Source organism: Neolamprologus brichardi, chromosome 10 (assembly GCF_056152115.1).
Source record: "Neolamprologus brichardi isolate AB-2024 chromosome 10, ASM5615211v1, whole genome shotgun sequence".
Classification (NCBI taxonomy): Eukaryota; Metazoa; Chordata; class Actinopteri; order Cichliformes; family Cichlidae; genus Neolamprologus; species Neolamprologus brichardi.
The window spans coordinates 23,966,490-23,993,103 of record NC_142113.1 but is presented as its reverse complement, the minus strand read 5'-3'; the positions used below and the strand labels follow the sequence as shown (position 1 = coordinate 23,993,103).

Sequence of the window (26,614 nt, the reverse complement as noted above, 5' to 3'; positions counted from 1 at the left end):
ATAAACTAGGTGGTCTTGTTCTATCCCTCTGGCATCCTATGAGTCAAAAAACATTTACTAGATGCCAAAATGAAGCTATGATGCTTTGTTTTGTTGTTTTTTAATAAGCACATCCATTTGCAACATCAACCAAACGTATTTTAGCCAGTTCCACTATAATCGGAACTGGCTTTCTTTCCATCTACTGTTAGGTATACTTGGCTGTACGGCTATGTTCTGTGACCTTCCTGATATTCCACATGGATGCGAGAACACATTTACCTATACCTTCCATGTGCATACACAAGGAAAGCTGAAGGCAGGGAAAACAACTAAAAGACCCCAACACCAAAGACGGCGGTCATCAGTGACAGTGGAAATGGTACTGATTAAATCATACACCACATAAAAGGAAGCTCTAAGCAGCTTGTAGATGTGCAGTAACTGTGGGCCAGCTAAAGCAGATTAAACACCCTGCCATAACTAAGACTTACCACTTGGATGTGTGGAAGCTTTTCCGTCAGCTGATGTTGACTGGCCTTGAGATCAGCTGAGCTCTTGAGATCAGCTGAGCTGGCGAGAATGTAGCTGAGCTTAACCTTATGTCCTTATTTTAAGCCTTTGCTGCTTTTTTCATTGGTTTAATATATAAAATCACAGTTTTAAATCAAAAAGACAAAAATGTAAAATGTTGTTAGGAATGTGTTAGAATACAATTTGATTTAATTGCATTCTATGTATTCATTACATTGGTTGCATGAGTAATAAGAGGCAGTGAGGTGACCATTATGATCCCCATAGTTAGAGCTTAATTTCATTACTTCCATCCATGCTATGCTTTATATATTCCCATCTATATTTCCGCTGCTGTTATTTGTCACAGCTATACTTTTTTTAATCACACAGATACAAATGAGTTTGATCAAAGTTATAAACACAACTTAAAAACACACAGAATAAGTTCTTTAAAGAGTCTTCCACATGGTATGCATATTCCAGCTGTTTGCGTTTTCTGTTTTTACAGCACAATAAAGGTAAAAGCAATTTTTTAAAAGCATACACTTGTGTATGCGCCATAGTAGCCTATCTTCCCTCCTCTGTTCTTCTGATGCATTGTAGGCATTGAGACAACTTTCAACACGGGGGTCGTGAGATCGATTTCCAGGTCACAGGCAAGGGGATGGACAAGAAGGCAAGAAACACTGTAAAGCAAAATACAATAATTCTTTCCGTCAAAGCCTGTCCCAGACAGTACACACCGGGTTAGTCTAAGAGATAAAACACAAGCGAGAATGCTGACTCTTTTTTACTTCACTTTTACCACTTCCTTTTGTACCTCCCCAAATTACTAGAGGCCATTGTGTTAAAGGGAAAGATTTCCACTCTGACATTAATCAGTGTTGTACTGCCCACATCCAGTGATGTAGCCACCACTCACTCAGGTTGATCTGATGATGTAGACATCAAAGCAGCATGATTTTAATGAGCGAGAGCAGATAGAAGCTAACGCACAGGCAAGAATTTTTGATACCAGAGTTATACGCCTTTTATGGTCATCTAATCACAACCCATTTGAATAGTTCTGATATGCCATTTATGTTCACTGGAAGAACAGGGCAAGATAAATTGTAAAATAATAATAATACTAATAATTTTAGTTTATAGCCATAGTCATTCCTTAATTACTGAGAAAAATAGGGAATAAAGTTGTATTTAAATATACTTTTACTATTGTTTTCTGCACAGTCACATCAAAAACTGCAAATGCAAACTCTGCATATTGTATACATTCTGATTTGTATTTTATTAATGCACATGTCTATCCTAGTTACTGCATTTCTCTAGTTTCTGACTATTAACAGTTGTGTTGCTGCAAATGTTGGAAGCCTGCTATTTCTCTACAACCGCCTGTGTAAACAGTTCTTTTTAGCTGTAAAGGAATATGTATGAAATGACTTGAATAAACACTGGTTTCTCTGCTTCCTTTTCTCCTTGGGAAAGGTATTGATACTGCCTTGCTTAACTAGTTCAATAGCAGCGAATACAGCAATCAACTCAAAAGATTATCTGATGTGAAATTATTGACTGAAAACAGATAAATGTTGCATGACTAAAAACAGCTGTCTCTGTACTTAAACATCTTCTGCTCAGTTACATTTTCACATCATATCTTTTGACGTTTTTCATAATGCTTTTAAGATTGAATTTTGTATGATGTAGCATGCGGATCTAGATGTGATCTCACTGGGAATCTATAACGCTCGTGTTTACATTTGCACATGAAAAAAATCAATCTGCATTAAAGTAAATCCTTGTATATCTGGAAGAGAAACTGAACACAGGGAGAATGCATGCAGCTCTCCTACTGCCTAATCCTAGCCATTAGCTAAGGTAGGAAACATGCTGTGTGTGTTCTGGTGAAGCTTGAAATTCTCATGTATTGTATTTATTTATTCTCTGTCCCATCAGCTGCATGCACATTAGATTAACATGACAACATGACAGTGACATGACAACCATCTTTGATATTACATGATCATTTATCAGCGATGCTCTTAATTAGGTAGATGATTAGCTTTAAAAAGTAAATGTAAAGACCACTCAATTAACTAAATAAATAACCATGTTTTCTGGAATTTTTTCTACATGTTGCTACATGAATTTGTTAAATCTGAATTCTAAAAAGGTTCTTTGACTGGCTCTGGATCTTGGGGATGTAACTTTTTTTGAAAATGGTACAGTGGACAAAAAAAGAGTTGGTGGAAGATTGGCAGTAACACTGTACCATAAACCTATTAAAGAACATCTCAGAGAGCATGGAGAAAGTTTATTTTTCACACCACAGCTGACCTAAATAGATGTTAATAAACGTAGCATTTGTAAAGACTATAAGCAAGGTGGTAAACTTTGGAGAGGGAGATTACTTATATTGCAGTAAGCAATAAGCTAAAAATAATGTGCCATTAGTTGCCACTGTTTACGTCACATTGTCGTAAATGGTAAATGGCCTGTATTTGTATAGTGCTTTACTTAGTCCTTATGGACCTCAAAGCACTTTACACTACATTCATAAAATACTACAAATGGAAATGTTTGAAAGCCAAATACTGGCTTGGGTGAAGACTTTCTTTTCTTTTTCTTTCTTTTCTTTTTTTTTTTTTTCTTTTTTTTTTTTTTTACAGCAGGTTAGAAAAATTGTGATTCCCAGAAGATCAACTTATGATCTTTTGGCCACATTACCCACCCATAACTCACACTATTAAATGCCACCTCCAGCCACCCCAGCTTTTCTTTTCTTTCCTTTTTTTTTTTGCTTTTTTCTTTTTAAACTTCAATATTGATCTTCGATGCCAGCGCAGAAGCTTGCAGTAATTGAGTCTTATCTTGATGGCTGTAAGTTTAATGAGGATGGTTATGGCCACAGACTCCCATGGGTTGGTGAAAGGGATGGATAAAAGGGATGCAAGCATGGAGGGAGGGAAGGGGTGAGTAATAGAACATAAGGTTCCCTGTAAGAAGCTGGCCAAACAAATGACTAACTCACACGATCAAAACACGGCGTAAAATCACACAAAGTATGATAATAACTCTGCTGTTATGTCATCTCTCAGTCAGCACACTGGGTTGTTATCAAACAAGGGAGAGCACGAGAAAGACAGACAATTACACAGATAAGAAAATCACTTGCTTCCAGTACTGATAATTATGGGTTTTTCAGACATGCATCCCTTTAATCTGACAGAATCTGAACATTGTGATCTCTTGACTGAACTCATGCCCAATATTACGATCTCACTTGTAATATCTACATATAACTTTCATCATAGCATACGTCCCAATGGCATAAAGGTGAATGAATGGAGAATCATTCATGCGATTATGATTGCCAGCTTAATTAAATACATTTTTGGAGAATGCACCAAACAGAAATAACATGTAATGAAAGGAAAATGAATGCATAACTGTACAGAACAATAAAAATGTGACAGAAGCACGAATGTTATACCCTTGCCTGATTTTTAAGCGTTGTTTACAATGGCAAAGTCAATACCAGCAATAATAAGGAAAGATTTGTATTTATTCTCCTTGGATGGTTAAAGTCTCACTGAAACAAATTCCATCTATATTCTAAAAAGCTCGCTAAATACCGAGGGGTTCAGTGGTTCAAAAGAAGGTCAACATCTGTTTTCATTTAGTTTATGCATAAAAATCAATTGCTCATGAGGAAAATGAATTTAATGAGTTCTGATAACAAGTGCAATCCATTTTCCCTTGATACTTCACAAATTGGCCACAAAAATGGCAAATGCTCAGTGACTTTCAGAACATTTTTTAGCTCTGTGCATTTCAATGTAAATGCAGCAGCTTAGGAAAAACACGGTCAGCTCATTAGAGATCCCCTGCTTGTTTGCAATCATCAAATGCTTGCTAAGGTAACGTGACTGAACACCAACAGGAAGTCTGTGCAGCTGACTGACAAGTGTTCAGACTGTCAACCTGCCTCTTGAGCCATCTACCTAAATCTCCATTACTGCACTGCTAAACTGAGAACACTGAGCCAGTGCACATAATGAGGGGAAGTGAAGCAGCGACGCATGTAAATGCTCAAAATATCGAATACTTCTAAGAGTCAGCCATCTCTTCTGTGCTTCCCATGGACAGCCACCAAGGGGCTCAGTGTCATTTGGAGGTGAGAGCAGCATGAGCCCACCACTGAAAATATTACTTTTATTCAATGGCTGTGATATGATTGACAGCCTCGAATTGCTTTGCCCACGACCTTGGAGAACTGGTGCTCAGACTGAAGTTAGCACTTTGTGTGCATTTGAAACTGTGGACTTTGCAGTCAAGCCTCATACTGATGAGGTAATCGCCTCTGTTTCATGTTTTAAACTCAACAGCGTATATTCAGATACAATAAATGTAACAACAGTGAGTGCTGGCATTTCTCATGATGTTCTAATGACTAGGTGAGAGACACAGCGTGATGCTGGCACCATATAGATGATTTAAACTGATTCAATTCTATCTGCTGTTAATTATTTGGCACGTACATTTATGCTGACTCATTAACTCATATCATTTTATCAAATGTCTCCCCTTTTCTCTCTATGCTGTTCCTCACCATCTCAACCAGTAACAGCAGAGGCCAAATAGGCTGGTGAGACTTTATTTATTTTTTTCCATCAATTGCTTGCAGTGGTCTCTTTAAAATTCTGGGGGTTTACTTTATAATATAAAGCACTTTGAGATGGCCTTGTTGTGAACTAATGCTATATATACTCTCTGATCATTTTATTAGATACACCTTACTAGTACCAGCTGGGACTCCCTTTGCCTTCAGAATTGACTTAATTCTTCATGGCACAGATTCAACAAAGGTGCTGGAAACATTCCTCAGAGATGTCGGTCCATATCAACATGACAGCATCACACAGTTGCTGCACATTGTTAGCTACACATCCATGATGGGAATTTGCCATTCCAACACTTACCAGTCTCAAATTGGATTGAGATCTTGAGACTGTGGAGGCTATTTGACTGCAGTGAACTTATTATCATGTTCAAATAATTCATCTGAGATTATCTGAGCTTTGTGATGTAACACATTGTCCTTCTGGAAGGAGAGATTGGAAGATAGGTAGACTGTGTACAGACTGAGGCCCCAAGTGTGCCATGAAAATATTCCCCATACCATGACGCCACCACCACAACCGTGAACTGTTGATACAAGGTAGGATGGATCCATGCTTTCATGTTGTTTACACCATATCCTAACCCTAATATCCAAATGTCACAGAAGAACTTGAGATTCATCACAGCAGTTGACATTTTTCCTGTTCATACTATAGCCTCAGTCTCCTGTCCTTAGCTGACAGGAGTGGCACCTAATGTGTTCTGTAGCTCATCTGCTTTGATGTTCAATGTGGTTGAATGTGTATATTCAGAGAAACTCTTCTAATATCTTAGTTGTATTTTCAGACCATTCCCTGTAAACCCTGGAAATGGTTATGCAGGAGAATCCCAGTAGATCATCAGTGTCTGAAATACTCCTGTTGTTGGTAGCAACAACCTTTCCTCCCCACTCTGATGCTTGTTTTGAACATTAACAGCTCATCTTGACTACATGTCTACATGAATAAATAAACTGAGTTGGCCATTTAATTGGTGGATTGTTTGGATGGATTTCAACAAGTTGTGCTAACATTGTGCATAAAGTATTATGTTGTATGCTAAGGATTCTGACATTGTGTCTAGTCCACACCCTTCAACTTACTAAATATTTTGAAATAGACGTTCATTCTGTGTCTTAAAGTTCATGTTATTTTACATAGCAGGGATGGTGAGACAGCTAATACAGTTCAGATTACTTTTGTAAAACGACAAGACAAAACACCAAAAGTGGCAGATTAATTATCTGCCCAACTAATAGTTTCAGCTGAAAGTGGAAAATGAGAAGCAAAAACTGTCATTTAGAGATCAAAATAAAAATAGCTTCTGAAAAGCTAAATTTTTGTGATAAGCAACACTTTGAAAAAGCTGTTTTGTTTGTTTTGTGATAAACATGTGATCTATGGACAACTTCAAAGAAGGACACTTTGAAAGTACTTTGTAAAAGTAAAGCTGTTTAAGACATTACTGTTTTAGGTTACAGGAGTAACCCCAAGTGTCAGTCAGCATGACGAACATTTTGTCTTTCCAGTTTCTCCTACAAAAGATTGTGAAGCCATCTGTAACATGATTTTATTGTCACAAGCTGGTAGAAAATCATCTGTCACAGATACGAGAGCCTGAAGCAAAAGAGCTCTCCCCTCTGTGTTCTAAGCCCCGCCTACAAAACGCACACAGGTGGTAAAATGAATCAATGCTGAGCCCCAGCTTTACATATGAATCAAGCTCTGCCCTTTCCAGGTGATGTCACTCTGCTTAATTCGTGCCAGATTTTCTAAAGCCCCAAAACACAGCCCGAATAGCAGCATGAGTCTAAAAATACTGAACCATGACTCCAAATCTGAGATCCATACCAAACTGGGACTTTTGTGTTGTACCACTACTATGTATTTCATTATAAACTCACAACTGCAAAAGAATACATATGAGTCTTGATGTCCGTGCTTGACTCTCTGTGTTAATGTGTATTCGGTTACTTTTGACTTTGCTTTCTTTCCTCTTCACCCTCATTTACCCTTCTCCCCTTTCTTCCTCTCTCCTTCTGATGCCACATGCAGACAAAACAAACACTTCAAGACACGTGTGTGTCTAAGTGTGTGTCTGTGTGTGTGTGTGTGTGTGTGTGTGTGTTGTGAAAACATCTATCCTCATGAGAAAATGTCCCAAAGGTCTTAGCCAAGTGAATGTGGGCTGATGAGGTGAAAGTAATCTAAATGGTGCTCATAGCTGCAGAGGCGGCATGAAACCCAAACACAGACACACACACAAACGCAGTCTCTCTCTCTCTGATGGGAAATCGTATCATCTCACACCCATTGAGGCATATGGGCCTTTCCAGAGACCAGCGTTGCTCCAAAGGGAGTGAAACTACCAAATGAGTTGAACCTCCACTGAGAGAAGGAGGTCGCTGCCTTTTTCTTTTTTTTTTGCAATCTTCCATCCATTTCTCTCAGGGGTCAGTAATTGAGCGTCAGAAAGTGAAGAAATTGCCACAAGTATTAACAGTCACAAAAAAGCTTCATTTTTTTTTCAGTTATATATGAACTGGGGAAAAAGCCAACTGGGAACAGATGAGCAGGCCAGAAGGTGGTTTTATGTCTTTCCATGTTTGTACAAAACAATTGTGTGTGTGTGTGTGTGTGTGTGTGTGTGTGTGTGTGTGTGTGTGTGTGGAGGGGGGGCTGGCAGCCATTTCCCTTGTCATATGGTTGTGTTGGTAAAGATGCTCTCGCTGGTCCCTGAGCTGGTTTCCAAATGTAGAGCAAAGCCTCTCCTGACACACAGCTGCTGCTTGGTGGCTAAGTGAAACTTGTTTTCAACTTCAAGGACAAGGTGACCCTGTGCCACTGATGCTAAAAGGAAAAAATTGAGACCATCTGATCTTCTGGGGATATTACACAAGACAAACAGGCATCCTCCGATCAGCAGTGCAACAAAGAAAGGTGTTTGATGCAGTGTGAAGATATGGGAAAACCTGCATTTGTTGATATTTTACATTGCAAGGTGACCACATTGTGCACAACGAGAAGTAGAACATTATGCAGAGTTTTTAAATGCATTGTTAAAATGCATTATTCTATACTCCAGCCAACACTGAGCTGGCTGCTTTGTTAGCCTTCCCCGTATAAATGGGGTTTCTGTATGGGGACGTGAAGAGTGCATCATCCAACTATGGCATTTTACAGTGGCCCTGAGGGGCAACTGACTACAACTTAAGAAAACACCAGCAATAAGAAAAACCCTGCAAAAGCACACAAAACACAATGGAAATAGGGAAAACGAAAACGGAAATAGGAAAGAACTGATTTCCAAAAGCACAAGGGAAGGGTTTATGGGGCGAGAATAACCCGACGGACCAGTTGCAGGAACCAAAACATGCTAGGTAAGTGTATTTTAATCTCATGATTCATATAATAGTGATGACGGCTTTTTAGGCTAATAGTTAGGCTAACACACTTACCTCTCATCTTTTCTTTCCTCACAAAACCGATAGATCCTCCACTTCTTTTAAGTGTCTCCCAGTTACAAGTCTCCCAATTCTTAGGATATTTTGGTTCCTGCAACTGGTCCGTCGGGTTATTGTCGGGTTATTCTGTTGTGCTTTTGCAGTGTTTTTCTTATAGCTGGTGTTTTCTTAAGCTGCAGCCCGTTTGGCCTCTCAGGGCCACCGTAGCATTTCCTAGTTGTGCAGTTCTTACTAAAGTGATCCCAACTGGTGTGAAAGATTTTAAGGTTTTCCCTTTTTCCAATTCTCTACCTCTCAACCATGTTTCATGACATTCCTCTCAGTAGTTTCTGTGTAATCTGGCCTTCATGCTTGGCTAGACTTGACTTGATGCAAGTCATTTTGGAAATAGAAACAACACAACACTACAACTACTAGAATCTCTCTTTGTTCTGGCTCAAACCAAGTATAGGGGACAGAGGTGGGTGGATCAATCCAAATAGCGATAGTATTGACACCAACACTGGTACTGGTATGAGATCAATATTAGCACAATCTGATCAACACATTGTTTCTATCCTCTGAGTTCAGAATGTAGCCCACCAAACTGTGTAAAAAAAAATTAGAGCCACATTAACCTTTCAGCTCTCTAAAAACAGTTTGAAAACACATGTAAAGCTGAAAGGTGTGTTTAGTTGTGTTAACTAATTGTTGTAGAAAGTTAAAAAAAATAAATAAAAATCAATGACTTAGTGGTCCTTAAAATTTGTGGAGAATTTGCAGATTGATGATGATTCCCTGATCTCCCCGCATTTCTTTGGTATCAGATTGATTCCAAAATTTACATGATTGCACACCACTAATAGGTGAACCATCATTTGTTCCCATCCTGGCAACAAACTGTTCCAACTTCTGCAATCTGGTAGAAGGTTCCGCATCATCTGGGCAAGGACAGAGAGACTCAAGAGGAGCTTCTATCCCCAAGCCATCCGGGCCCTAAACACACACACACCCGCCCTCTCACATCATCTATAATTGACTGAGACAGGACTCTCTTCCAGACACTCTAAACCCAGGCACAATGTACATTTCAAATTCCTTTAATTTTAAATATGTTTATACTGTCTATTCTGTAAAATAGTCAGATTGTCTATTCTTATTAATGTACAGAATTCACCTGCTTGCTGCTACTACTGCACATTCACCCAATGTATATACTATATATATATATATATATATAATGTTCTTCCTCTACCCCCCCATTTTTGCACATGTCGAGGAGTGTGTCAGGGTACATTTCACTGTGTTATACTGGTATAACTATGCATGTGACAAATAAAGAACCTTGAACCTTGAACTCAGAGGTTTTGCAGCTTTTTGTGGTTCACAGACAGTAGTGACTGATGGTGCATTCTGCCAGGCTTGCTGACCAATCGCAGCAGACTGGGCATTACAGGAGGAAGGGTTTAGAAAGACGGGAGTATTCAAACTTAATAAAATCATCCGCTATTAAATCAGCATAAAAAGGGAACCTTAAAACTGAGATAATCCTTCTACAGGAAGTAGTAGTCATACAAATTTGTACTCTAAGAGAGAACTTGAACATTGTGATCACAGTATCAACAATTTATTATCCCTAAATCTAAGATAAAAGTTGGAAAGTAGATTTATTATGTATTTTGAATCTAGGAAAGAGATGTATTAAGATTCACCATTTTCACTTATCCATTTTTAGAAGAACGATTTCATTTTGCTTTATCCAACCCCGGGTTTGCTGATATATTCATAGAAAACAATAAGTGTTCTTTCGAATGCATACAATCTGAATCTTGGCAATTTCTTTCCTCTGGGTTTGCCGCATCTACAGAAATGTAATCTTTGTGTCTGTATTAAAATTCATGAGGAAAGATAAGAGGAGACTTTCATTGGCGTGGGATTTCAAAGCTGGTTGTTCCAGGCAAAGGCAAAACATTTCCTGTACCACTCTCTAGGATCACATTTGAGGTCAGAAAAGTGGGGTCAGTCAGATTAGGGATCCTAGCACACGATTCACTGGATTACATGTTGCTCTCCACTTTTACATTTGAACTTCCGTAACATGTTGCATCATTAACATTAACCATTCGTGATCATTTTTCCCCAGAGAGTTTTCTCAAAGCACAAAATGGCTCACAGCAAAAGGATAACCAAGATTTCTCGTAGATCATTTTGAAACCTGCAATCAGGTTTTAGTAAGGATTGTGATTGATTCTTGTGCGCATTACCTTCTTCTTTATAAAGGTCTTAGTGCTTTGGAAACCATAAAGCATTAGGCCCAGTGAAGCCTTCCAGAAGCATGATCATCTGGCCATCTTTGCTTTGCCATCTTCTGTTGTGCCTCTGTGGCAGCCTCAAGGACAGTCTGAGTTATGTGGAGGGGAGGATAGATGTAGAAACTCTGCAAGGGTAAACAGCAGAATGAAAATGGTCTTACCTGCTGTAAGTTGTGCACTCTCACTTCCACTTAATATCCAGTGTTTTCAGATAGATAGATAGATAGATAGAGGGATAGAGAGATAGATAGAGAGATAGATAATTATTTTTATTTATTTATTTATTTCTACATCTGTATAGCCTGAAAGATTATTTCTGCAGGAGGAAATGTGGTCTGACAAAATTTCCTTAATATGGATTTTGACTAAAGGGAATTCACAATACCACTTTAATTTTCATCATTACTATTATGCACAATATGGCCAGAATGTTGTGTTTATTTCTCTAGGTAATGCAGAATCTTGACAGATCACATTTTCTTCCACTGCAGCTAAGCCAGCTCGAGTTTTGCTGCTGTACGATGCTACGCTGGCACTGCACAGGAAGCTAAAGATCACTGTGGCCTTACTGCTCCAAAGTGATGTTCAGCCAGTCCTGTTATGATTTGTACACATTGCAGAGAAAACAAGCGCAGATAGCTGAGCACACATTTTTAATGGAGAGAAATTGCAGAGTTAATTAGATACAAATACCGAACCCTAGGTGAAAAATAAAGCCATTCGAGTTGGGCAGCAGGACACTTGTTAAACAGTTAATTGTGAAGAGCAGTTTTCTACTGCAGAATATTTTTTATAAGCTTTTCTGGCATTTCCATCAGCTCTATTGGCAAGGAACATGCACGTCCATGACAGACTTGTTGCCACATGCTCATTACCGAACAGCTGCACTTATTATCCACATTAAATTATGTATACAATGTAACAAGCATAATTGCATAAAAAACATTAAACCAAATAAAACTGGAAATATAGTTTTGGGGGGGTTCATAGTAATAAAGGGCAGTTTTGCCTTCTACTCTGACTATATGGATTTTCCATTGTGCAAGAAAAGAATGGCCACAGTTTGACACTTCTCCTTACCTCAATGAAAAACTAATCAGTTGCAGGTGCCTGCACTCTTTCTCAACAGTGTACACTTGTGCCATTGACGCACCTACTGCTAATTAATAGAGAGGACAGACGTGAAGTGCCATGGTCCTCACTGTTTTAAGTGTATCTCATGCCGTCACCAGAAATTTGTTTTGTAGCGGGGCTAGACTCTGACTGCATGTTTCCTGACAAGGCTTCAGGTGCCTGGTTTCTAAGCACCAGCTGGTCACTTATTAGCTCTGGCATGCATTGGAAGTGCTATTGATGCACAGTTAATGGAGAAAAACATCCCCAACTCCTGAGCCCATTTTCTCAGTCAATAGCCAGACCTGGCAGAGAGTTTCAACTACAGGTTACATCAGTTAAGCCTTGAAACTTATGTGGAAAATATTGGAATCTGGAATATCTGAAATAACAAATGTAGTGAGTTATGAAACAGATACATGGGGGTAGCTTATATCAACAAAATTGCCCATGAAAGTTCCAGTTATACATGTGAATATGATTATATAGTTTTATTCAGAAGGGATGCTGGAAGAAAAACTATCACTCAACTGGCTGATGGTTTCTGAGGCCTCCCAGCAATTTACAATCATCAGTAAACCCCTCATGTATGGCGACAAGCCTTTGGCGGTGACTAAAAGAACAATTTCACAGACAAGCAGCCAAGATGATATTTATCGTTGGGGTAGCTGGTCTAACTATGAGACAGAGTGAGAGAGTTCATTAATTTGGGAAGCCCTAGATATCAAACCACTGCTCTTGTATAATGAAAAGGAACCAGTTAAATTTGGGTAAACACCAGGGATTCTCCCCCTGCTGCCTCCCTCTGAAAGTATTCCAGGAGGAACAATTAGGAAGGAAAACTGAGGAAGAATGGAACTCTGTGGAGTAGGAGTGTTTGGAGGATCTCTCAGCAGGACTTGGAAGAAAAACATTTGGCTTACACGCCACTGAATCCTAACTACAATATGCAACTATAGGCAAATAAGCAAGAAGCACAATAATCTAAACTAATGGATGGACTAATGGCTTTGTTTGTTGTTAGTATATACTGCAGTGTACATATGACAGAATTATACACTAAACTAAGATAATACAAAAAAGCCAAAATTTCATCTTTACAAAATATCATTCCACAAGATGTGCCTCAGGAAAAACTAAGGATAAAGTGTTGAACATAAAATTGATAAACTGGACACAAGTCAGATCACAGAACAATGTCCCCTTCTGCTCGGAAAGCAATCTATTTGCCAAATTTGAATTAAAACATATTTCAGGAGGACTGAAGACTTGAACTAAGAAAAATGCATTCTTGCAGATCTTAAAATGTTTTTCAAGTATCAACAAAATACAAATTTATATAAGTCTGCAAATAGGTTCCCCCTTTTTTGCTCTTCAAAGGGACACAGGGCTCAAAACTCTTCAAGTAAACAAATAAGTCATGTGAGGATAATCATTTGTAGTGAGGGCATAGGTCACGCCGCAGACAGACAAAAAAATAAAAATAAAAAAATCAGACTGCTCCTTTAATTGCACTTAAAATACTATCTGATTTGTCTTGGTGTGTGGTAGATGGGTAGATAGGTTTCCATAGGGATGTGGAATAGGCAACCCCAAGAGTGTTTTTGAATTTTCCTCATAACTAAATTTCCCACAATTAAGTTGCTTCCATCTTGTACCTTTACCACTTTATTTTAGGTTTCATTTCTCCTGCAATCAAATATAATTCCAGTTTCTAACAAGCTGCCCCTCTGGTGTTTTCACCTGTCATTTTGGCTTTTGATTAGAAAGACCACTTATTTTATTAGCCAGGCGTATACTTATTCTAGTTGAAGTTACTGAAGAAGCTTTCACATTTCACCTCCATCTTCCTCTGCAACACACAATAGATCTGTGGCCTGCTGAGATGAAGGATGACTATGACAGTAGAGCAGTGGTCTCAGGTGTTTCCTATGCTCTACTGTCGTTGAAAAAAAAAAAATGCTGCAGAGATAAATAGCAGCAAAGAAAACCACAAATGCATGCATCTGTCAGAGAACTGCAAGTTAGTTTTTGTGCATACCCAAGAAAGATGACAAAGGATTAAAGAAAAACACAGAATCACAATAAGGTTGAAGAACTCTGTCATTCTCCATCACTTTTTCACACAAGCTGTCCTTTCTTCTCATTGTTAGTGAGCTAAATTCTCACACAAACCTCTGATGTAACAGAAAATGTAAATATACTTTTCCTTGGGAAAAATAGTAGATCTTTCAAAAAAACTTACATTGTTATTGTTATTAATAGTTTGCCACCATGTCTATACTTCCTGTTATGTTTTTCTAGCCTCTCCTAGTTAACCTCTCTCCCCCCCCCCCCCCCCCCTTACTCTCTCTTTCTTACAGTTAGACCCTCGTTTTCCTGCTGTCTTGTCTTCCTGAACTCCCCATCTCTCGCTCTCACCTCCCATTCTCTGTGTGATGACAGCAGTTTGCCAGTCGAACAGCTGTGCTCACCTGCCAAGCCGAAAACAAAGTGACAGTCTTGGCACCACGAGGTGGTGGGGAAGAGACCGGGTCTCTCACATTCTGCTTCCTCGTTATATAGAAGACCGAAACAAACATCCGTGTGTGCTTAAAACTTTGTGTCTACGGATTACGTGTGTGGATTTTTAACTCCTCTCCCAAGTGTCTTTCTTCCTGCTGCTGGTGGTGATCAGCATTACTGTGCTCCCCTGCCATTTTTTTTTTAATGCATACATAAGCACACATTTTTTGTGCTCACAGCTGTATACAACAGTTGTATGCTATGTAGCATTTATGGTAAAGTAAGCAATTGTGTCACAATGCAACAGTTCCCATCCTCTGTTTAGCAATATCTGTTCCTTTAAACGGAAGAAGAAGAAGAAAGTTTTCTCAAATGCTGCCAAAAAGTCATCTGCACTGGCCCACTGCAAACTAGACGAGGCCTCCCACTGTTTCCATCACACTGGCCGTCGTTTGATCTCGCCGGACCCACTTTGGTAGTGACAGGCGTATTTCAATAATGCAGGTGGTGCAGAGTGTGGAGCTGTTGCAGGGGATTGTGAACTGCGCTATAGTGGTGATGGTGTGGTACTGCATGTGCATAATTGTGTGAAGAATTTTTCTCAGAAGTTACAACTTTGGTTTCCTAAAGGGAAAAAAAATTGACAAAGGAGAGAGCAAGCCCTCTTTAATTAATTAAATGCAACCGCATGGAAGGGGCAATAAAACTACTGCCAATTTCTATTTAAGCATCATGCTTAAAAATATATCCTCGTTGTCTCTTTTCGAATGGTTTTAAGGATGAGCTTTCCTCCTCTCTATTAGATTTAGTTTTATTTTTTTCCAATTTAAAAAAAAAAAAAAACTCACCCATTTTCTCCTAATTGGCAGATTTACGGTGATGCAGCACAGCCTGACCTCACCACCTGAATAGAATACAGCTATTAATTGTTGTAGCACCAAATCAGAGTCAGTCAAAAAAAAAAAAAACTTTTATTATAAAGGTGGGGAGCATCATAATGGAAGCTTTTTTTAATGAATAGTGGGTACTTGAAAAACACACACTCCTGTAGCATCTTGTGTTTGAGTTTCAAAGTACCTCCTCCTCTGAGTGAGATTTACTGGCGGTCTATTCTGTCTGGCACAATTCATAACCTGCCAGTTAAAATTTGATTAGGGGAAGTCTGGGAAAGATGAACCCTGCTGTGTGTTCTCTTGGTTCTGGAAAATAAACTGGCAATCAAATTATGCCGGCAGATATTTGTGAACTACTTACTCTAATATGTCTAGAAAGACATTCATTTGAATTATTCAAAGCATTTTGAATAACTTCAGTAATAAAGCCTAGGAAAATAGCTCCTACACTCTGACACATCTAAGACTCTCTCTTTTTTTTTGCTACTGAGAGCTGAATATTGTATTAGCTAAGGCGACAGGTAGCGCATTTATTTTTATTAAAACTTGGGATATGGCTTCAGAAATGAATTGTCGCCCAAAAAAAACTCTTCCCATGGGATACCTCTACAGTGCGTTCAACCACTTCCGAGCTGTTGGGCATCAAAGACGTAATTCAAATTTTGATAAACTGTCATCTCATGTTCACATTTACACTTCTTGTTGTGTGAAAGAACAAAGCTATCATAATTAAAATGAAAATAACAATGGCACGTGTGTTGTTATCCCACTAATGAGACAGGTGAGTTGTCACATGTCAGATGTCAAAGTCTTACAATTAAATGAGTCAACCAAAGCAACTAAAAACATATTGTACTGCAAATGTTTGTAAAAATCGAATTTGAAATTAAACATAATTAACAGGTTAGGTGATCTCATTGTCAGCCAACATCATCTGATGGCTTAGCTCAGCGGTCCCCAACTGCCGGGCCTCGGACCGGTACCGGTCCGTGAGTCGTTTGGTACCGGGCCGCGAGAGTTGAGGCTCAGGTGTGAAATGTATGGTTTTCAGGGTTTTTATTGGTTTTCAGCGTTATTTTGTTATCGTTTTTTATCGTTAACTCTGTTTTCCTGGGTCTTTTCACGTGTGTTATGAATAAATCTTCTTTTTTTCGGCACCGGTACTAGTTTTATTTTGTTGTATTTATCCGCGACACCTTAAAGGCCGGTCCGTGAAAATATTGTCGGGCATAAACCGGTACGTGACGCAAAAAAGGTTGGGGACCGCTGGCTTAGCTGATACCCTTCTAAGCATCCTATTGGCAAATTGATGTGCATCTGCAAGCCACTTTGCAACCCACCTACCTTTTTTCCAATAAGAGTGCATTTATGCTTCTGTCTCACGTCTACGCTGTAGGCACATCATAACCTTTTCTAATACCTTATGCCATCACCTGACTTGTAGCTTCCTAGAAACTCCATATCTTATCCACACAGTCTGCACAGAAAGAAATGCCGGCAATGGTGTCAGCTGCTTGTGTACATTGTAGGCTGTATGTAGATGAAGTTTTTGCTGTGTGTGCTATTGCTATTTATGGAAGACTTTCTGTAGTTAGAATTCATTTAGACAGTCACTATTACATTAATCTGCTTTAACTGTGGTTAAAGCTTCCCTAACTTTACATGAAGGTAAATAAAACATAAGCCAAGCAACTGAACATAAGCATACTGAAACAAACATCGAGCAACTCTGTATGCCAGGACATACAGAACTACAGTATGTGGCAGACAAGCAGATGGATGGCTTAGCCTCTTTCCTGTATTCCTTTATTTATTTAATAAAATAAGAAGCAAATACATAAAACTGTGCTCTGTCTCTGCTTTTATGTACCTTAACTTTAACATCACTGCTGCGGATTAACTATTTAATGCAAAACTTTAGCTTCAAGTTTATTACTGCAGACAAAAATGCTCATCAGCCATCACAATTGACAGGTTAATGTAATGTGTGAACTGTAGAAAGATATGTTTTCCTGTCATTGGTTGGCTGTATGGTACAAATGAATAAGAAGTACAATCCACTAAGAAAAACAAACCAGACCCCAGACCTTGAGCACAATTTGGATCAATATTTGCATAGCTTTCCTTCTATTTATATAGAGCAGAAATTAACGCTGAATATCTGCCTCACCCTATCCCTGTATCCTCTTCTGTCACACCAAACCTCTGTATGTCATTACCCACTACATCCATGAACTTCCTATGAGGTCTTACTCTTTTTCTCCTTCTGACATCCTTTGCCCAGTGTATCCAGGACTGCTCCAAAGATTCTCAGCCTTGACTCTTGTTTGCCAAACAGCTCAAGCTGAGTTTTCCCTCTGATGTACTCATTTCTAATCATGTCCAGTCTGGTTGCTTGCTTTTATTTTTTGCTGCTATCCTTCTGTCCATTGCTTTGGATGGTAGACCTGAGTACCTTGCATTTATGCCACGCTCAAAACATGAAATGGACACGCGTGGAAAAGTTGCATTAATGCATGGAGAAATTGCTTTACCAGCAGGGGGGAAATAATATATTTAAAGCCATGAAGTCAGTAGTGAGCAAAAGACATATGAAGTACATTCCAGGGTCTTTAATCACCGTAAACAATTAAGCTAAGTTGCTAATGTGTATATACACTTGTAAATGTGTTAATAATGTCTGTTTAAACACTTTCCTGTGATCATTTTAGTGTTCGCTTGAAATAAAAAAAATCTCCCTCTGCTTTTATTGCAACTTACCTCAACTTCTGCCTGTGTGTACATTTCACAATTTGGAGAGGCAAAGCGTGAAATGGACACGGTGGACCAACGTGTCTATTACACGCTTTGCCGTGATATCAGGTTGCCTCATTTGTCAACTCATTCATCGCCATTGCAAACTAAAAGATGGAGTCCCACCACCACTTTGAAGCCAGCTGTCACTCTAACTGCACACCTCACCCCTGTCTCATGCATGTACTGCACCACCATATGTATGCATATATGTGGAAAATCAAGCTGTATTTGTTACATCTGTGTGCTATGTTACAAATGTTTTCTTCACCCTGTGCATACTTGTTTCAGATCATTTCTGTTTCCTATATCATATTTTTCTTTAATTGTTTAATTTCTTGTTTTCTAGAATATTTTAGAAGTGGATAAATCAGTGATGTATGTATGTTTGTAACCAGAGCTGAAGCTGACTGATATACAAGTAAATATTGTTACATGGATAGATTCACTACATTTATAGCAAGTGCCTTTCTTTTTTTATAGCACAATGTTGTTGGTTTTTTTTAAAAAAACAAAACAAAACAGAAAACAGTGACAAAAATGACTAAAATAAGAGAAATGTTACAACTTCATCAGACTGTACCCTCTTCTAACCTCCGTTCCACTCTAACATTCAATCTATGTTTCTAATAAAGACCTCTCCTGATACAAAACATGCTAATCTCAGACCTTGTGTACTGGTAACTACCTTTGTGATTCATTTATAACAAGACTGTCAGCTCTGTGGAATACACTACGAGCCTGACAATGCCTCAACCTTTCCAATTCAAGGTCGTGGTTTAATTTCCCTTTCCACGGCCCCATGAGCATTCTAGTATTTGCTTCATGGCTCCATTTTAAAAGGCTGCAAAGATTTTTTTTTTAAGGGAGCAGAGACGCATCTATACGAGGTGTGTAATGAGCACATGTCATCTGGAGATTTCTACAGTCTGGATCACTGGTTCAACCTTCTCTGGTACACTCTGATCAAAACCATTAAATCTACAGCCATAAGAAATTATGAACTTCTTGCAAATGTCACACACAAACAAAATATTGATTGGTTGGAAATGTCACATAAGACCAGTAGACAAGAGAGGTGGCAAAGTGGAAAAAAGTTGCTGTTATTTTTTATGTCTTTTACGAAACAGCAATATATTTCTATAGAAGATAAGCATTCACTAAAAAAAAGGGGAAAAACACAGAAGGTTTAACAAATGCAATTTTACCAGGGTGTATGGATAAATTGGCTGAGCAACAGAGAATATAATCCTTTAGGTAGTACAGTTGGGGTTATTAATCTGATGTAGGTGATTCCAAGCAAAGCTAAACCCTTAAGAGCTCAGCCTTAATACTCTTGAGGGTTAAGGTCAGTTACTGCCTGGAAATTCAAACAGTAGAAGTGTAGGAGGATCTATCTTTGATCCCACAGTTCACAAATGTCAGATTTACAGGCAAGGAAAAACACTTTGATGAAAAATATTACAATAACAAGAGCAAGTGAAGGAGACTTGACCCAAATAGGGAGTGAAGAGGTCACTCAGATCAGAGAGCTGAAGGTCAGATAAAAGAAGGTGGATCCTAAACAGGGTCAGGGAATATTTGTAAGCTATACAGCAATTAATGCTGAAGTACCCTTGAGAAAAGTCAGTTCCTAAGTATGCTTGTACTGTATAGACCCAAGTGAAGAATTTAAGCAGGGCACTGCTAAACAACAACTTTCCTCAGCCTGAGATAAACAGGGAGGTGAACAGAGGATAAACATATTTTTGCCAACCTGTCCTGGGTGGACAATGCACTTCACCCATTGTTAGCTGAGACCCTAAAAAGGTGGATGTGTTCAAATTTAAAGCCTAGTCCACTCCAGTCATTTAGTACTTTAGAGTGCGCATGAGTTTCACTACACAGTTGCTGTTGCAGTACAGACAGAGCCAGCCTCCCACAGGATTCTGGTAATTGAGCAGTCCAACTGTCGCACAGCAGTTTTCATAACCAGCAAAAGAAATACCCATGCATGTACATGCAGGCGCATTACAATAATCTTATTGTGTAAAATGTTCCCTAAACTGTTTCTGTGTTATCTCACAGAAGTGAGACATACACTGCAGACTGTTTGTGTCCCAATACAAAAACATCTGCATGCAAAAATCCCTGAGGATTAAAATGACATTAAATCTAAAGTGTGTTTGCATTTTAATTAGCAAACCACTTCTTTAAGGCCTGAAAATACATTTAATATATTAACCAGTGGCGGCTAGTAGTGATATTGGGTGGGTGGGCTAACAAATGCATTATAGAGTAGGGCTGGGCGATATGACCCAAAATTCATATCTCGATATTTTTTACCTGGACGGCGATATAAGATATATATCTCGATATATTTTTTTAAAGCCATAAAGTAAGAACAAAAAGAGAGTTCTTAGTCAAAGCTGTGTCCCGGATGTCACACAGGCACTTTTTTAACATAGAGCATAGATGTACATAAAATTTACTCAAAAATAAATTATGAGCATTTATTAAATAATAATGCTCCATAAATAAAAGAAAACAATGTTGTTTTTGTGCATAACAAAAAGCTCACAATTGTGCAGTCAAAATGTAAACTAAAAGACGCAGAGCATAGTAACAAAGACAGATTTCACAGCTGCTCTGTTCCCAACTTCTACTGTGTGACTGACAGCATTGAGTTTGAAATCCTCTTCGTAACCACGTCTCTTAACAGGTGCCATTTGTGGTCCTTATACACAGTAGGGTAATAATACGTATCACTCCGCGAGGCTCCTCGGTAGCCGTAATGCTCTGACAATCCATCAAGCGGTGCAGCTCCATAGCTTACCAAAGTCGTACTAAAACATTTTTTGACAGATTGCTGAGCGCTGTGTACCACATTAAATCGGTTCGCGGCCATCACGCACAACCAGAATTCATACATAAGGCGCGCTGTCAACTTTTGAGAAAATGAAAGGATTCTAGGCTGTGCGGCGCCTCTGGGCTGCATGGCGTTAGCGTGGTTAGCTCGTTAGCGTGGTTAGCTAGCTAACACGTTGACGGCGTCCAGCCCCACGCATGGGGCGATGCGCAGTAACTCGCTAACGGAGATTTGCCGTGTCCATCTTGTCGCTTCCTGCAGGTGAAGCGATGGGGGAGGAGGGGGAGTTGTGTTCAGTGAAGGAGGGGCGAGGCCGAGTAATGTTGCGTAAAGACAAAAGTGGACGAAAGAGAGGCAAACTTGCGGCTCCACAAGTATAGTTATAACGTAACATAGACTATATCGATATAAAGGATATTGTCACATCTTATATCTCGTATAAAAATATATCGATATTTTTTAAAAACTCGATATATCGCCCAGCTCTATTATAGAGTTCACACTACTAGAAGCAGCATCACATCCTTGATACCACATTACAGCCACAAGACCTTGTCAAAGCAACACTAACAAAACCATATAGAGTAATACTCACAATGCCAGTCACACACACTAACACACACATACACATTAACACATGCCTTTTTTTGTTTTTGCGAAAACAAAATATGCAAGAAGGAAGAATGACAGCTGAATGATCAGAATGCCAGAAAAATCTATTCCAAGTTCTGTTGATGCAGCCACGGATGTACTTAAAAATGTAAAATCTGCCAATAGACTACAATTGCAATATCACTACTATACAACATACTGACTCAAAGACACTTCACCAATAAAAGGAGTTGGTATCCACAGACAAAAATATTGATCTTTAAAGAAGAGTAACAGGTAACAGGAAAGAAGCATGTTACCTATTTTGAGGGGAGAGGGTGGTGAGCTTACCTTATTTGAAGAGAAGATCACATCGTTGAGTTTTCTGGGATGCAAACATGTTAATCACCCTGTCATTGAAGTCCAATGACACCAAGTGCTGTGCTTTCTCAAAGCGTGCCTTTGACTGCTCCATCAATATTTCATAGCACTGTGCTGCTACTGACGTTGTCACCCCTCCGCATCCTGCGCGGCCTTGCTGCAGCTGCATCTGCCTCTGGTTATGAAGGTCACCTCTTCAGTTCACCGATGGAGTAGGAAAACTTCTGTCTGGTTCTGAAAGGATCCATGGTTCGTTTTTGAAGAATGTTGTATAAAATATCAACAAGCATGAAAACAAGATAAGAAAAGTAATTGTGCATCCCCCAGCAAAGCGGACGTCCAGAAACACACCTTGCTGAATGGAAGTCGGAGATTCGTCTGATCCCGTAAAGCTAGCACATGTGGCCCACAAAATTTAATACAGTCCACAATCCGTGATAGTGAATGCCTGTTGTTTGTTGTTTTTTTACTAGCTCGTTGTGTCTCTGTATAGCAATGCGGTGTCCTTCATACAGGCAATGTTAATTTTCGCAAACATTGATAGCTTTACACAATTTCCAGTGTGACTTGTGCTGCATTGGTATTTCCTAATTTAGTCAGATAAATGCTTCAAATCCACAATTCCTTGTTGAGTCCAAGTTGTGTGTCCTCCAAAAAGCAGGCCAGGGAAACAGTAATGTGAATTCCTACTTAACACTTGCAATTAGCCAGTCCTTTCGTTGAGACCACGTAACACAAAATTTATAATTTTGTCGTTTGTCCCGTTGTGTTATTTGAACATCGTTTGGATGGTGTGGTCCCATTCTCTTCACTTACACTTTTTCCTCCAAAGACATAGAAGGAAATGGACGACTACATAAATAATCCACTTCGTTCTTGCTAATGCTCACCGGTGCCGCCATATTGATTTCGCCTTCGAGACTCTCACAGAAGACTCCTTCGCCAAAGTTCCCGCCTCTGGGCTGAACTAGTCCAAACGGTCAGCAAATCAAAGGGGCGTGGCCTGACTGACAACTGTCACGCACTGCTCTATGAAGATGAATGGTAGATGATGCTGCGGAGCATGGGCTGTAAAGATTTAGCTCATGTAGCTAAATCCTGTGTTTGTCTTTTTTTTCTTTGGACTACTTGACCTTGTTGCTGCACTTCGTTACACCAGCGTTTAAGCAATCTGTTCTAAGATGATTTTAGATATGCATATATATATATATATATATATATATATATATATATATATATATAGATAGATAGATAGATAGATAGATAGATAGATATAGATATATAAAATTAAAAAGGATAGGGAGGGCTTAGCTCGTCAGCTCATTCATACCAGCCGTCCCTGATATTAACAATGAATTTTGCAAAATTACCACATGAGAAGCTATTGAATCCAGCATCAGAGCCCTCTTTGCCATAAGTGCACTGGGCAGTTCATTAGGTCCATCTCACTATCACTAGGCAGGACCCCATTTTCTTGTAAAAAAAAAAAAAAAACAGCACAAATGTCAAAATAAAATCTAAAAATAATCGGCCTAGTGAGAAGGCTGCAATGTGTGCGTGAGCCACCTGTTGAGAATTAATTTGTTAAGCTGATCTTTCACAGGCCAGGAAAAGATGGTTTTGACTTGTCACGGAGAAATCGCAGTACTAATATCATTAATGAAGGGCTCTGTTCTCTTCAAATGTTCCAGTGAGGCTCGACATTGTGACACTGCCCCAGCATTCACGGCCATTCATTTTATTATTTACACCTAGCACGACCCAAATGTCTTCTGTCTGGAAAACCTAATGAATATCCTGTGATTAATATTTCAGTGCTGATGCATTTATTATTTTTATAATTTATTTCTGCTGACAAGCCAGGAATGTGGTTTAGTCAAAGCTTTTCTATCAGAAGACTTGTTCCTTTTAATAACTCCTTAGCTCCTAACAGAGCTAAAAATTATATCTCAACCACTCACATATTTTTGCCAACTAGCAAAAACTCTGCTTATTTCTAATAACCTTTTGTATGCTGCCTTTGCTGCTTCTTCCTCTCCGCTGCAGAGGTGTAAATGATCTTACACCTGTTCCAAAAATATTTCCTTCACACTCTTAGAAGACAGAGGGAGAAGAATATAAGGACAGCCACTGGCATGAAAGAGAAATGAGGATCCTGAAAGAATTGCAAAAGGGGGGTGTTAGGTTGGGTGGGTCGGGGGACACCAGGAGAAGGAGCTAGATTACCAATCAGAAGTCAGATTGCAGAAGATTGTTTGCACCCTTAGGCGGATCAACGGCTTTTGTATCTCTGAGAGAGGGGAAAAAAATATTTTCACTGCAATTACTCCAAATAGCTGAATGCTATACACAAGCCACTGATGGGCTGTGTGTGCCAGCACAGAACTGTCCTAGCCACAGGCACATAGTCTGCATTCGATTAAACAGAGCAAGCCGAGGTAATCAGTCACCTCCACTTGCCCTTTTAAGGTCTCACATAAAAACATACGCACACTTAAGAAGGGTGAAAGAAGAAACACCAGAGGTGCCATTACTGACTCCTTTTTGGAAGAGCATCAAGTCTTTGATAGATCACCCAATCCCCCGCGTTTTTGCCCTACCATCATGTATTCATGGCAGGTTCTGATCACAGACTGTGCTGGTACCATGCTGAACAGCTCTTTAGCATCAGGACTGCATCTGTGTAAGAATGAACTGATATGATTAGTTTTCAAGCCTCTCTCACAGTAAATTTAACATGTAGATAAAGGTACTTTCATGGCAATAGCACCGCTACCAGGTAAATAAAGAATGGGACAGTGTGTTTTGGCATCACAATGAATGGCACAGGTCACAAGATGTCCACTAGATTCTTCTTTCTTATGCCGTAGAACCATTAAAAGTTCTTAATGAGTGAATCACTGTGGTATTGAATTGATGGATGTTATTGACAGTAATCATGGTCAATTCACAAACATTACTACAACCCATTTATTAAAAGAAGCGAAATTAGAAGTGAAACAGAATGCATGTGTTGGTTAATGCTAGCAATTCATTCAATCCCAATCGCACGATAATAGAGCAAAATAGAGATTTCTTGTTTTGTTTTTTAAATGTTTTCGCATTTTGAATTGAATGCTGGCAACATGTTTGTAAAACTTGAAGCAGGGCCCGTTTACCACCGTGTTGCATAACCTTCAAATCTTTCTAAAAGTGAAATGTTTTCTTATTCTTTGATATATCAATTCATTTGCTCAACAGTTCAGGGTCTCCTTTGCCTTTATATACAGCGTCAAATGTTTCAAGTAGCTGACAGCGAGCTGGACTGCATCAAGCAAGTTTAGAGAGTTTACTTCTTCTACCATAAAACCATGCTGTAATATTTTGAGAATGTGGTTTGTCTCTTTTTTGACCATCTTTTTCCTTTTTTTAACTTTGGGATGAGATCGGTGTTAATAAATACCTCTGTGTACCACCTTTCTTTAGAAATGTGGAATTATATGTTAGTCTGTAGTATTCAGTGTTTGTTTTTATGTCTTGTCTATAATGCCGTAGAAAACTCTTGAGCCATTTCTTTAAATCACACTTACAATGAGGCGCGCTTGTTTTAAAGTGGGCTTGAGCAGCAGTTTTTCAGGCTTTCTGAAGGTCTTTTCATCAATTCTCAGTCTAGTCCTTGTACCTGGAATTTTAATTTTTTTGTTTAATTTACTTAAAACTGACCTGTGACTCATTCACACATAAAAAAGACACTTAACTCAAGGGATGAACTAATCTTGTCTTTATACATAAAAGACAACTTATCAAGGAACTGATTTTAAACCAGTTTTATTTTTAGGCACTTTGTTACTAGCAGCCTAACACAGAAACTAAACCCGTTTCTTTAGCTGAATCTATAAAACATGATTCTTAGAAAATAAAACACACTTTGACAGGCATAAAATAGGATTTTTGTACCAAAGAGGTGATTCCCGAAGAACTATCAGCTTAAAACTTGGCATGTCTTGGCATCGTGTGCGGTTTATCCTTAAAACATCCAAGAAGACATGTCAACCCTTAAAATAAACTATCTACAGCAGATGAACAGTATCTGAAAGTCATATCCTTAAGAAAGAGGTGGAAAAGACTGAGAGCTATCTACTGTTAACTGAAGCCTCATCAGAAATGATCTCAGTGGAAGAACAGCTGTCAAAAAGCAAATCTTAAGGAAGGGAAACAAGGAGAAAAGAATGAACAGGAACAGGACTGAAAATCAATGGCAACAGGTATCATGGAGAGATGAATCCAAATTTGAACTGTCTGATTCTTCAATGTGTACAGAGGAAGTCAGGAGGGAGATACAACAGCGTCTACAGTCATCTGTCATCTGTAAAACATGGTGGAGGGTCTGTAATGATTTGGGGCTGCTTTTGTGAATGCAAAAAAGCACAGTTTGGTTTTGATCCAACATGTAATACCATCTGGAAGCATTGTTAACAGAGAACAGAACAAAAGGCACCTAACATCCAAAGAAGAGCTTTGAATGTCCAAAAGGAGAACTGGAGTAATAATAATAATAATCCATCCATCCATCCATCTTCACCCGCTTTATCTGAGGGCGGGT

The 26,614-nt window shown here is 39.0% G+C and overlaps 1 long non-coding RNA gene across 1 annotated transcript; it reads right to left on the bottom strand.

Annotated features, from left to right (window-relative positions):
• Positions 1-417: 417 nt before the first annotated feature.
• Positions 418-22,946, bottom strand: LOC102792731 (uncharacterized). The gene is made up of 4 exons (XR_015719724.1): positions 22,384-22,946; positions 22,003-22,266; positions 10,861-11,033; positions 418-1,181 (listed from the first exon to the last, which is right to left on the bottom strand). It is a non-coding gene; the product is annotated as an uncharacterized LOC102792731 (long non-coding RNA).
• Between the last annotated feature and the right edge of the window lie 3,668 nt (positions 22,947-26,614).